This window comes from Rhyacophila brunnea, unplaced genomic scaffold (assembly GCF_057557595.1).
Source record: "Rhyacophila brunnea isolate RB1 unplaced genomic scaffold, BYU_Rbru_1.0 scaffold_15, whole genome shotgun sequence".
NCBI lineage: Eukaryota > Metazoa > Arthropoda > Insecta > Trichoptera > Rhyacophilidae > Rhyacophila > Rhyacophila brunnea.
This window is the reverse complement of record NW_028232806.1, coordinates 9188913-9203054: the sequence shown is the minus strand read 5'-3', so window position 1 is coordinate 9203054 and position 14142 is coordinate 9188913. Positions and strand designations below refer to the sequence as shown.

Genomic DNA, 14142 nt, shown 5'->3' with positions numbered 1-14142 from the left:
TTTCAATAAACGTTAAAAAGTTATATAACCGGTGTACCATAAAAATGTCACCGAAAACGTAATAAAAGATACTTTCGATTTTTTCATCGTTTGATTGAACGTGAAGATTTGACGAATTAATGTGATAACTTATGCATAACCACTTCCTTTACCAATCGCCATTTTAACAAAAAAAAATATTTAACCAAATCAGTACAATGGAATTGTAGACAGTAAACGTTTGCAGATTTTTGATTCCAGAACACTCAAAGTATATTTTAATTAATATTAAATAAAGAGAGAATAAAACATATGTGTTGTGATGAAGTGTAGTGTTGGTGTATGAATGCAAACGTCGCTCTAAGAATGACAAAAGGAATCCGATTAGCTAAGAGCAAACGTTGTTCATTGTAATGTGTCACTCGTTACGACCAGAGATACCGAGGATACAGAGAAACGTCGAGGAAAGAAGGAAGAAGTACATGCGGTGGAAACCCAAGAATATATTACGATAAAAAACAACCGTGAAAGTCTCAAACATTATATAGAGAAAAAAACATTTGAATTTGATATACCTAAGATTTAAGCGCTAGATTCTGCGCTGTAAATTTACCCAGCACTACACTATCTTCGATATATTTAGTTGACTTGGGAATCAATAGCGTCCCGTGGGGGCAGGCAGACCATGAGTTGCTTAGGGGCGGCAAACGATGCAACGAATAAGATCATCACAACATTTGATAGCAGTGGCTGTTTTTCATAAAGCGGACGATGGGGTCGCTCACTTAGAACATACCGATATCTCAGTTTTAGGAGCCTCCACGTACCTAAAACCACCACTGTTTGAGAGTAGACTTCGTAGAAATGCTTCAACCCTTAATTGGCCCAATAGATTGTAGTATATTGTATATAATTATTTTGAAGATTTTTATTGCATTTGTAATAATAAAATAGGTGTGTACCTACTCAACAATTTTGCATGCAATTAAAGACTAAAAATTAAAGGGGAAGCTATTATGAGTTTTTCTAAGGGCAGCAATTCTCCTAGGGACGTCACTGGTATCCGAGGATCTAAACCGCAGTTCACATACCACTGATTCATTGGCGCAGCACGAGAAGAAGATATCTACTAACAATAATAATGACAGAACCAGTTTTTATAAGACGGAAGAGATAATGATAATAATGCATGAGAAATCTAATTGAAATTCCCCCCGTAAAATCACACATATGCCAATTTACTCGCGATCTGCGAATATGTACAAGTTCACGTACATATATATCCATAGAGTAAGCACCTACTGGTATCTATTTTAAGATTAACGTTTTGATTGAACTGTAATTTACAATTTTAATAATAATCTTTTCGTATTTTTCTTGGTGTAATATATTTTAACAAAGTTGTACATAACATTATGCTTTATGCTATAAGTAGTTAGTACCTATAGTTTTTAGGTACTTCACAACTTATATTAACTATATTTTCGAGTAAATATAGTTAATATAACTTTTAAATTATTTACATACTGTATGATGTCAATTTTATTCAAGAATTTGTCTCTACTAATCCATTTACAGTAAGTATGTTATTATTAACAGTACGATATTTTCATTGGGCTCTCGAATCCTACTTTATAATTAATAGGTACCCGTTTTATGACATAAAAAACCCTGTAACGATTTGCATTCACGTCGGGATTAATAGTATTTATTTTGCATTACAAAAGTGCTTGGTTTTTCTTAATTGTTTCCAATTTTATTTGAAAACGATACAGGCAGTTAGTTATTTCCTGCGAAAACTTTCACGCAAAACTAACGACTACGGTTTGTATGACTCAGTCAAATTCAATTATCATTTACTCTCTCTTATCCTCGTATAATTCAAATTAACCAGATTGTATTAATTATAAATACACAGTAGTTATTGCAGTATGCAGAAAATATATGGCTAAAAAATACTGCAGAAACGTATACATAAAGAGGTTTTTTTTGACTAGATAACCTTATAAATTGGCTTTGAATTAAGTATACCCAATGATGGAAAATTAATGCGACCACGAAACGTATTTACCTACCTTCTGCGATTGGTTACCAATCGTCATTAACTAGAAACTAATAATAAGCAGACATAAACGAAAATTTGCAATATGCACTCTTATGCTATTTGGGTAGCATTAATTTGTCATCTACATACGGTTACATGAATAAACAGAACATGATATAACAGAATATGAATAAACAGAACATAAAGAAACAGAACAGTGACAAAACAGAATAATCATAAAACAGAACAGCCATCAATAGAACTATAAATTGTCATGAAAAATATAACATTTAATATTGAAATTGTCGTATATCTATATTGTGTTGTAAGAAAGTTTTAATAACACAGGTTTTCAATACGCCGTAAAAAATCAAATTACATAATTTCTGCATTCCTAACTTCGAAAGCCTCAATTAAACGGGACTCAACTCGGTGTTGCCGGCAAGCTGAGTATATCTCGTCTTAATCAATCTAATATGTTTGTTCAAAATGTTTGGGTGACTAGGTACAACGAAATAATGAGATTAATAATCCTGTGAAGTTGTGCATGATTATCAAAATCAAGCAGATACATTGAGGGTTTTGCGCCGAATGGCCAACATGCAGTGATAATATATATTTCGTTTATAAGAAGGTTTTAGTAAGTAGCTAAAAATAGAAACGACAAAAATGAATGTTTTATTTTTCTTCCGGCTGTTCTGTTTTGTCACTGTCCTTTTTTGACCGGTTACCCCGCACACTGTAGGTAGGTACATACTACATATACATTATACATATTTGTGGCAATATTTAATGTATATACGTTATTCAATATGGGACAGCAGTGATGTAAATACATTAACGCGAATTTACTAAATGAATCCTTATTGAAATAATAATAAGTAAAATTATTTTTTCATGAACCTTCATCTATATTCGCCTGTTTACGAAAGTATCAGTTTCAGTTATGAGATCCGATTTCGTCATTTGATTTAATATAATAATACGTTATAAAATACGTTGTATAACAGTTTAGTATAGCCACAAATCTGACTAAAATAAATATATACAATTTTTTATAAACACCAAAAACATAACTGTACGTATGTGCGTAATAGGGTATAAACTAATCACACCAGACGTCAATATGACCCAATTGGTACCTGAGTCACTGTGTGTAATAGTAATTTATAATATTGACGACTGTTCACGACGCTCTGCATAATCTAAAAATCATGGAGACTTATTAATCCTTTCTATGCCGCAATTAGTTAATTGATAGTAATTAACATAAGAATTGGTGTAATTAAGGCGTCCAAAGACGCTCTGGGCACTTAACCTGTTAATATTATAAAGTATAATATATTTTTAATGTATCTTAATTATTATTACGATACCGCACTTGATGTCATGGACTTTTTTTTAACCATCAGCTGATTATGAGGGGTGAAGGGGGACAAGGGGGTTCTATTCAGAAATGGTTTGGGAACGTTTGATTATAATAATATAATATTAAAGCAGTAGTTTTCTTGGTACGTATTTATTCTTTTACCAATTATGTTTTTTTGTTAATTTTCTTTGGAAACATTAAAATGTAGGTACACATTATAATATTGTTGTTTTAATTTAATAAAACGCAATTTTTGTAGTACTTATTCCACTTTTAATCAATAAATTAGGACCGGTTTCGTCCGCCTCAGAGGGACATTTTCCGAAACCGGTTCTAATTTATTGATTAAAAGTGGAATAAGTAGTCCAAAAAAAATGCGTTTTATTAAATTAAAACAGCAATACAATGCAGTTCCACAATGAATTGACAGTTAACAAAATAAAAGAAACACAGTATAATAGTCTAATGGGTGAAATCAGTCGGTAGCGAAACACTGTGGCATACGAGAATCCGGGTTTGAATTCCACCGGTTGGATGAAATTAGTATTATGATTTTTAATTAATACATTTATTTGGATAGAAGCATTGTCGTTTATTGGTGTTTTTGGTTATATTTATCTCTAAATAAGATTGTTCGAATGATTAATATTAAATAATCATAAAAATCTATTAACATAGTACCTACATACCTGTATCTATATAATATTATGTTGTGGAATCCATATGCTTCACCTGGAATCCAGTTGTGATTTATAGTATATAAAACAAAATAAAACATTTACTGGTCTATGCTATTTCAGATAGTTTGTTGTGTCGTGGACATTAACAATTAATTAATTTGTTTATATTTATTGATAGTACCTATACTATAATATGCAAGTAGTTATAATAACGATTCATTACAAACAATCAATAAATAAATACAATCTGACAGCAAATAATACGGTAAAAGAAGAATATTAACTTACGTTTATAGAGATACTCGCACGTCTGCATGCAACAAAATCCGGGTTGGTAGACCTCTTTAGCAGATAATACACCATCCGTGTATACAGGTCATAATAAAAACACACTTAAACTCTTCCTCACGGTCGTAATTATTGCTAAATAATTAAAAAAACACATATATATCTAACACAATTTACTTATAAAACACTTTTACACGTTCACATTTCGTTATAATCTTGATAGAAACTATCTAGAAAGTGTAATTTTCACCGCGCGACTCATCCATATCTTGTAAAAGCCACACGACGTAAAATAAACCTCTTTATATTAAAAATATAATATCTCTGGATTGTTTTTATAATGACAATTAATTTCCTGTTCCCTTTTTAAATTCCCCAAAAGATATTATTTTACACGCGGCCAGTATAAATTCGTATTTTCTTATTGACGTGCACTGTTCGAAATTCAAACATGGTATGTCAACGATATGAGGTTAGCAGTTGGATAGCGGTATTTTTTCCACCTGAGGCGGATTCAAGAATACGTCAACCGTCAACTTTTCCTCGAAGCAATTTAGATTCTATGCATCGTGCTATAGACTCTATAATCGTGTACATAATTTATTGACTTGAGCCAAAGCCTTCCTAAGGTAGTATAGGAAGTCTTACAGCTACAGAACATGGCGGTTCTTATTTTATATTACAATAAAGGTTATATTTCCGTGAGGTGCTTTGCATAGTTATGCGCGCTTTCTTCGTATAAGATTTTTCTATAGCGGTAATGACCAGTTGACTCCTTAAAAAATCATCTATAAGCTGTGTCCCTTTCTTGAAACGGGAGTTTTTAATATTTTCATTGGAATTTCAACACATAGAGTGAGAAGGAAGACCTTTCAAGTTTGGCGGAATATGTTAATCCAGTTTTGAGGAATGTATGAAAATATGAACCTAAATAACAACATTTATAAATAGGTACCCGTGCAATCAAACATTTCCTTTTAATCGAATCTATTTTTTATTACGTTTTTCCGTCTCGGAAAATCTTTTCTAACTAGATTCCAATTGGGACACTCCATGATATATATTTTTTTAAATATATAATGCATATAAATAGGACATAACCGCTTGATCAATCGTATGTTTATTTTAATATTTAGGGTACCTTGAAATCTCTTATTTATGTTTTAAGAGTGAGTAGTAGGTACATAATGATCACCTCAGATATATTATGTAATATAGGTAGGTACCTACTAACTAGAAAAAAATTAAAATACGATACCCAGCGGGACTCGAATCCGCATCCACTGGAATCGCGCCAATGTACTTTACTTTATCTCTCCGAATTCTAGTTATAACGTACAATTTTATAATTATTTAATAAACTATTTTTTTATTCAACGAATAATAATTCACAGTAAACATTAGAAAATAGTTTAAAAAATCACAACGCCCACAAGGACTCGAACATTTACTAAATGACCTGCTTACCTCCTATCTAATTACGACGAAATTAACTGACAGGTAGTTTTTTTACATTTCTAAAAAACATGGCTTGAAACTTCACGGTGTATAGTTATTTTGACACACATTTAGGGAGGATTGGTTGATATCTACTAATTCAACACATCACCATAAGCATTTATGTCAGATAACAACACTTCTGACAGTTTCACCTAAATTTATAGCCGATTATCACGATGAGAGGGGAGTGTCTCTCCCCAATGTGGGCTGGGGCAGGCTCGAGTACTGAATGTGGGAAGCTAGTGTTAACCATGGTAGGTCGCACTTGAGACAATGTGGTAAAATAGGATTTCTCTTACCAAGCTTAAAAGTACGGCGAAATTAAGACATATAATAAAATATTATATTCTAATTCAAGGCATGCCCACTAAAATTGATATAGCCTTTGGTAATTTCTGGGGAGATACCCTGTAGCCATTGAAGCAGTGACGTCCCGTGCGGGTAAACAGGTCGTGCACTGCATAGGCCGGTAAATTGTAAGGGGACGCAAATTATTGGAGGAAATGCGCACAAGAACGTCATGTTTTAGAATAATAAAAAAAAATTTCAATCTATCAATGGATCAATATGTTCGAATTCTAAAAGGCAGAGTATGTAATAATCAAAATTTGTATTTAGACTATTATATTTTCCTATTAAGAAATAATAAAGCAATAACACAACTTTGGAAGGCATTTAAGACTGCTAAAGAGCCGTATTTTGCCTGGGGATGTTGCTTGCATTGAAGATCCGGCATCACAAAATATAATTCACTGTGATTCGAAGGGTAAAAACAGGGCCTGATTAACACCCTCGGGAACCCTAAGCACTTTTGGTGCCTCTATAATATTATATATCTAATAAAAAAACAATATTTTATCGCAATTATTTATTTTCCATTTTACACAAAAATGTAATCCCTTCTTTGTTTAATCCAACACCATTTTTTTCACGATATTTTCTGAGAACTATTTTCGATAAGCGTTCTGACCAGGGAACTCAGAAATAATGGGAACTCAAATACCTAACGGGTGCGGAGAAACAGGCAACCGATCTTGAGTGAGTAAGAATATGGGATAAACTTAAACACATGTTAAGAATACGCTTGTATTTCGTTCTGACAAGTGATTTCGTTTTATGCGCTGACGCTCATTTAATATTTGTGTATTTGAAAATGCAATGCACGCTATTGCACATCTATAATGTGTGGTTCATTTTCGTAGGACACTCACACATTCAAAACCCGGCGTCAAAATGTAGTATATTGGATTATAGCATATCGGAATTCTATTTATTAATCTGTTCTGTGATAGTGACTATGGATATGTAGGTACTAACTAATTGACAAATGGTCAACATCCATTTTTCATGTAAAAATGGGTTGTTAATAATATACACTATAATATGGCTGTCTGTATTATGCTCCAGTTATAAACGAATTTGTATTTTTAATATTATATTAATACTTAAAGATACACTTAATTTATTAATCTGTTAGAGTTGCATAATATTATTCTGGTCATGATTGTGAGTGTTACAAGTGTGTACTTAGATACATATATTGTATGATGATGTATAATAATATAATATTTTAAAGTAACAATACTTATTTGGTCAACATTACGTGCCAATAATTATGGTGACATGACAAACGTACCCCTTTTAAGGCTGTATGAACGATTGATAGATAAATATATGGTGGAATTGTTACATATCAATACATATTATGGTGACTTCCGCGGTGATATCGAACAAAATAGTCGTAAAAAATGTCCATTTTAGTGGTTGAGGCTATTGGCCTATTGGTGGTTACCTCAATACCTATTGCCATTTTGAAACAATTGCAAAAAACATCACATTTAGGACTATGTACAAATAGAATATTTTTTTGTTTCAAACATATTTGTAAATCATTATTAGTAATTATTTATTTATTTATTTTTAGAAAAGAATATTATAGCATTACAGCGATTGGCCAATGCGCCATTATACATAATGAATACAAATTTTAAAAATGACTTAGTTACAAATAACAACCAATATAATCAAAAAAGTATGTGCTTATGTAGATATCAAAGTAAAATGATAAATTTAACATATTTAACACGTCCAAAAACCATGACATAGTTTAAAAAAATCAACCCTTATCGTGCAATCAAATAAGTTAATCGCACGATACACAATATCATCATGAAGTATCACTTCCGTCCTGCGATGGGGTATCATGAAGACCGTATGAAGAAGAATGTTAATAGCAAATGAAATGATCAAAAAGTCAGCGCTCGGAATGGAGCGGAACGCCCCGGAGCGCCGTTCCTATTCGTGGGATTTCCAAGGATGGCGTTCCTGTTCGTTAAAACCTCGAAAATGGCGTACCGGTTCGTAAAATATCCGACGGACAGCGAGTCGTCTAGTAAAATCCTCAAGCGTCATACTTAATATTATTACGTTCCGGGTTAGATTTAAAATTTACGAAAATGAATTGATAGGTACAAGAACAAATATTTTTTTTTATTAAAAAATTATTTTACTGGTTTAGAACCACTGAATTTTCTATGACCCGTACATAATGTACTTAAGTTTTTTTGAAATAGTGATAGAGTAAGTGTAAGATAACGAATTTGAGAACTAACCTTTTTTCAAGACAATCTCTTTTCAACGAATTTGGCCTTGAATGCACTAATAGACAAACCCTTTTGCGTCAATGGTGATAAAACAATAAAATTCTATACAAGATGAGTAAGATTTATTGCATTTCTTATTTATTTTATTGCACGTATGGGACAATAATGTATTTTGAAAAAAAAAGGTTTTTTTGATTGTAAGGAAAAGTTGGAAGCTATTTTACATAGGAATGTAGATTTACTGTAGTATTAATTTATAAAACGAGACACTTATTTTTTTGCAAGTTCATACATATTATTTTAATACAGTTAATGTTAAGGTACATGCCTAAATATAGTGAGTTAATAACGTAATAGTTATAATGCACACTGGAACTTTTAATTTTTTAAATGAAACATTAAATACATATATTATCTTAACTGTATAAATGACTTAATTAATTTGTTAAATATTGCACAAAAATAACATAGTAAAAATAGTGTGAATAAAACTACGTGCCCTACCTAAGTATCTACCGAGATAGGTATACTATATCTGTCCTACTGAGGGTTGAAATTCTTGAGCACGTTTATGATCAATACGGCAGTGGTAGGCGATTGTTTTTTGTAATGCAACTTTAAATTTTGTATCGAAACAACCATAATTGACCGAATTGTCCATTTATCATATTATTATGTTAGCGAAACTTACATTGGTTTGACGCGTTCATAGTTTTTGTATTTCATAATGCAATCGGGGTCGTTCATTGGTCGTTTATCAATATTAAGTTGTATGCAGCCAATGATAAACGTTTTCATCAGAGGAAGCGACAAAATTAGACTCCTTATTTTTCCAAATTTAATCATTTTAAGTTGTGTTTTTTTGGTTTCCCATTACCTAACCCCCCCCCCCCCCCCCCCATGCTTTGCTGCTCTACACAAAATTATTTTTTATATTTTTTACATTATTGATGAATTGATTAAGTTCAGCGAAAATACTTTGCAGTGAAAAACTAAGTAGGTACCGACAGAGATGAAATAAAATAAGGGAGGCCTTCATCCAGCACTGGATCGACCAAGGTTGATGGGTTGGGTTCTAAATAATTATTATTGCAAATTTTTAATTTTCCGAAAAACTTGTGCTCTGACATCGCTTAAAAACTCTTTGTAGGTACTTAATAGCTTAAATTGTTGTTTAATAATTTCTAAGGGGGTCAAATATTTCATATTAAATAGTAAATACAGTCATGCTTTTCCCTGTGACCAGAACATACGTATTTGCTGTTTTACCTACCTACTCAACGTTACGGAATCGCCAGATAATAATTATTTATCCTAATCTATTATAATATTTTACATTGAGTGACAAAAAAAATAAATATCATTTCCTCATATATTTTTATTGTTTTAATTTTATATGGATATTTTTCGGGTTGAATGAACTGTGTTTTTGATGGTTAAACTAATTTTATAATACATTTAATAACTTAAATCAAATAATTCCATAATTAATATAGATACATATTCGTGAACATCGTATGCATGTTAAAAAAATTTGTATTGTTTAAGGTACAATACGAAATAAAAATATTTAAATAAATCAATCAGAATCCAATGGGATAAATATATGAAAAATTTCCCTGTATATAACAATTTCTATAACATTGGAAACCTATTAGAATAAATTATCCTACATGTCCACATGATGTAAATATTTTTTTTTCTAATAATATGTACCTACACTTCTGAGGTTGTTTAAAATGATTCATATTTAATAAAGAAGGCTACATTTGTAAATCTTGCGTATTACATACTTTTTTAATTAATTTATTAAAAACGATGCCCTTGCTTTTTCGTATACGATGGATTTTAATTTGATTAAAAAATAGTTTACCATAATCAAAATATTTCGAATTTACGAAAAATCAGAGCTTTGAAAAAAGTGGCATGTATTTTGTTTAAACCGAATTATCTTCACTCATATTTCCATCCACTCTTAGTTGTATATTTTTATTCAAACTACTAATGAAACCAATGGGAAATTGTGATTAGTTTGTGACCAGGGCTTTTTTTCCATTTAACGCGGTGGAACGGCGTTCCGGCACCTTTTTTCACGGTTTTATTTCAAAATCAATTAAACGAAAAAATATTTGCGCTTAAGTAATTACAATAATAATTCGTTAAAATGATAAAATAAGGTACAGGTGGAAGCCATTTTGAATGTTGGCGTGTTAGTGTTAGTGAAGTAACCGTATAGTTTAAATAGCAAACATGCGTATGTAACTAGCTTCATACGTATGCTGCGTATTATGATTTTGACAGTTTGACGTTTATCGCATGGCAGCATCTGCGTATATTGTTATTTACGTTTGTTTAGTCAGTTTGTGTTACGATTACGTGTTGTGCAACTATTTTATATATTATTTAGTGCAACCCCAAGTTTAAATATGAAAAAAATTTCCTGTTACTTCTCAACCACCGGCAGCGGCGCCGATTCCGCAAATAAAAAGCTCAAAACAGAAACGATGACAGAAGATATGGAAATATCGGTACATGTAGATGTTCCTGAATCATCTCTAGCTGATCTCGGGGATCAAGGTCGAACTCGGTTCAGTTTCGGCTGTGTGGAATAATTATGAATCCCTTGTGCGTCATTTTGAAGAAGCGATGAATGACCCTACAAGAGATAAAAATGACAAGTGTACTTACAGTGGCTTAAAGAACAAAATAACATCAACAGGATTTTTATTGGATCTAGCATTGATGTGCGACGCTCTCCAAGAATTGTCGGAACTTAGTTTGGACCTACAAAATCGCAATGTGAACCTTTACATTGCAAATCGAAAAATAAATGAACTCGTTCAAGTTTTTGAAGAAAGAAAACAGAATTTTGGACCCTATTATAAATGTGCTGCAGCTGCTATAAGCAATCTGCATTTTCGTGGAGTTTTACTTCACGAAAAAGTTTCTAAAAATGATCCTCCTATTGATCCGAAAATATTTTATTCCACGTTGAAAACGTCAATTGAAAAAAGGCTGCTAGATAATAAAGATGTTGAGTTTGCACTTTGGGCTCGCGTACTTGACCAAAAATATTGGCCTGAAGACATTGATAATCGGTTGACATTTGGAGAGATGGAAATTAGAAACATTTCGATCAGGCTACAACTAGATGAACGAGAAATGATTCGTGGATTTCGCGAATACATTCTCGAAAAGACATATTCTGAAAAACTCTTGCGTTTGGTATATGCTCTGAATTCTATTCCCATTTCTTCAAGTGAATGTGAACGGGGGTTTTCGCAAATGAATCTTATTATTACCCCAACAAGAGCTTCGTTAAACACTAAAACAGTTTCGGCACTCTTGTTCATCAAACTCGTGGGACCACCCTTGACACTTTTCGATCCTTCAAAATATGTTGATAGGTAGGTGGTTACTTAAAGGAAGACATTCGGCCTTAGACTCTAACACTAAGAAAAGGAATCGAGATGATGTATCAGACGAGAATTGGAAAAAACTTTGGAAATCACTCTAAACTTTTATTCAAGTTCATAAATAAATACATTACATATGTATTTACAATTATATTTTAAAGTTAGTCTTATTTAGTCTTATTTGTACAATATATTTCAAATATAATGTATGTATTTTATTGTTTCTGTAGCTTTGTTTTTGACTAAAATAAAAAATTATCGTAAAAATCAACCTTTTTTTGTTCGCTTCGTGGCATAGCAATATAATTTTATTTAGTAAAAAGCTTGACATGAAGTGAGTTCCGGCACCTTTTTTTTTTAAAAAAAAGCCCTGAGTTTGTCTATTATTTCATGTATTTTAATAATGTTTCCCACTCCAATTAGATTCATATACGTTTAGTTATTTATATTTGTATAATTATTAATGTATTTTTTAGAAAACGATTTCGTAAAGCAAAATGACTCTATATTTGTATGTTACCATTAATTGTTATAGCCGATAGCGTATTGGGCGAAGATGATGATGAAAAAAGTACATCATGTAAAACTAAAAGATATTTTTATGTTACAGATATTATTATATCTAATATCACACATTTTTGGAAAATTGTCGAGCGTTCCTGTTCGTGAAATTTTCCATTTCGAGCACTGCAAAAAGTCATTGAAATTATTATCAACTATAATAATACATAATCATTATATATGGTTATAATGTCGGCTTATCTATCATATTATAACGAACTTTGCAATCAACATCCGGTTTAATACTATTTTACTGACAACCAGAATCAAGAAAATATTTAAAAGCGATATAACTCACTTTGAAACCAATAGCCTCAGTTAAGGCTTGCTTACACCGGCATAGCTGTACTAATCATTAGAGCGGTTACGCGTCAGCCCTATAATGTCGGGTCGCACATCTAAGCTCGTCCGACTGCAATGCGTCGAATATGTCGATGTGATTTTGTTGGTATTCACAAAACACATGTTACTTAATGTACCCCCGCACACAGCTAGAATTTGAAAAAAACAGCATGGGGCGCAGGCAGGTAGGTATAAATCCAAAATGTCGCATCATCACATGTGCTGAAGCTGCTTTATAATTCGTTTCGGCTAGCCGTGTGTTCTATTCAAAGAGCCGCCCTTAGGCAAACGTAGGTTACCTGCTTCCATTTTTTTTAAACTACGATGTCGGCACTTTCTAACGTATCAACCGCATCGTCTGCTTCATGGAGAACCGCCACTGCTCTCAACAGTTGTAATATTCGTGCTCGTTTCTTCATTTGCCGCCCGTAAACAACGCATGACTTGCCTACCCACACGGGACGTCACTTGTGCGCTCAATTGCAACATTGCATCCGGTTTTGATTTATGACCAATATCCCAGTCGAGACTATTTGTAATGTGCGACCAGCCTCAGAAACATGTCGTCAGAGTGCAGCACTCGATCAAGAAACAACCCCGTTTGGCATGGGCCTGTGTACTTATATAACAATGTTAACTAGGAATAAGAACAACCATGAATAAGGTATCTAGGCGGTTTCCCATAAAGCGAAAGTACATCAATCATAATATCGTGTTTTCTTGAAAAATCCAAATTTAATTGAAGAATAAAACAAATCCTGGGAATATAAATATACAAATTGCCATATTTTCACACGTATTTACGACAGTATTTTCGCAGGGGGGCCTCCAAACCTGACCAAACGAAACAGCTGGTCTTCGCGTTTACCCAAAACCGTCGCTCTTTATTTAGATCAGATAAGACTGTCTTGTCGGTACTTACCTAAATAGAAAAATATGTTGTTTTATTTGCTAAAAAACAGCTGAAATATACTTTTAATACTTATATTTTTTTAGAAAAACAATATTGTTTGAGATAGGAAATATTTAAATACAAAAATAAATTATATTTTACGAAGATTAGTAATAAAATTACTGATGGTCTCAATTCATAAATATTACTTATACATAATGAAATTTGTATGATATTGTTTTGTGTAAATAATGTAAATGTAATTAAATTGATAATCGAAACAAAAAAAGTATTTTTCACCTGGGCTCGTCCGGGATTTGAACCCGGGACCTCTCGCACCCGAAGCGAGAATCATACCCCTAGACCAACGAGCCATACCGCTTCGTGGCAAATGTTTATTATTTAAGACAAATACAATTATTATATTAATTTTATCAAAGAAGTTTATTGATTTCTCGAAATTACAAA

At 32.3% G+C, this 14142-nt stretch overlaps 1 protein-coding gene and 1 non-coding gene across 3 annotated transcripts in view; both read right to left on the bottom strand.

Moving 5' to 3' along the window:
- The window catches only part of pwn (calcium-binding EGF-like domain-containing protein pawn), a 75258-nt gene extending 70437 nt beyond the window's left edge, over positions 1–4821 (bottom strand). For both annotated transcript variants that reach the window (XM_085942689.1, XM_085942690.1), the window contains exon 1: positions 4361–4821. The gene's annotated coding sequence lies outside the window, so the exon portion shown is untranslated. The remainder of the gene's footprint in view (positions 1–4360) is intronic.
- Positions 4822–13976: 9155 nt separating this feature from the next.
- Positions 13977–14048, bottom strand: TRNAP-CGG (transfer RNA proline (anticodon CGG)). The gene has a single exon. It is a non-coding gene; the product is annotated as a tRNA-Pro (tRNA).
- Between the last annotated feature and the right edge of the window lie 94 nt (positions 14049–14142).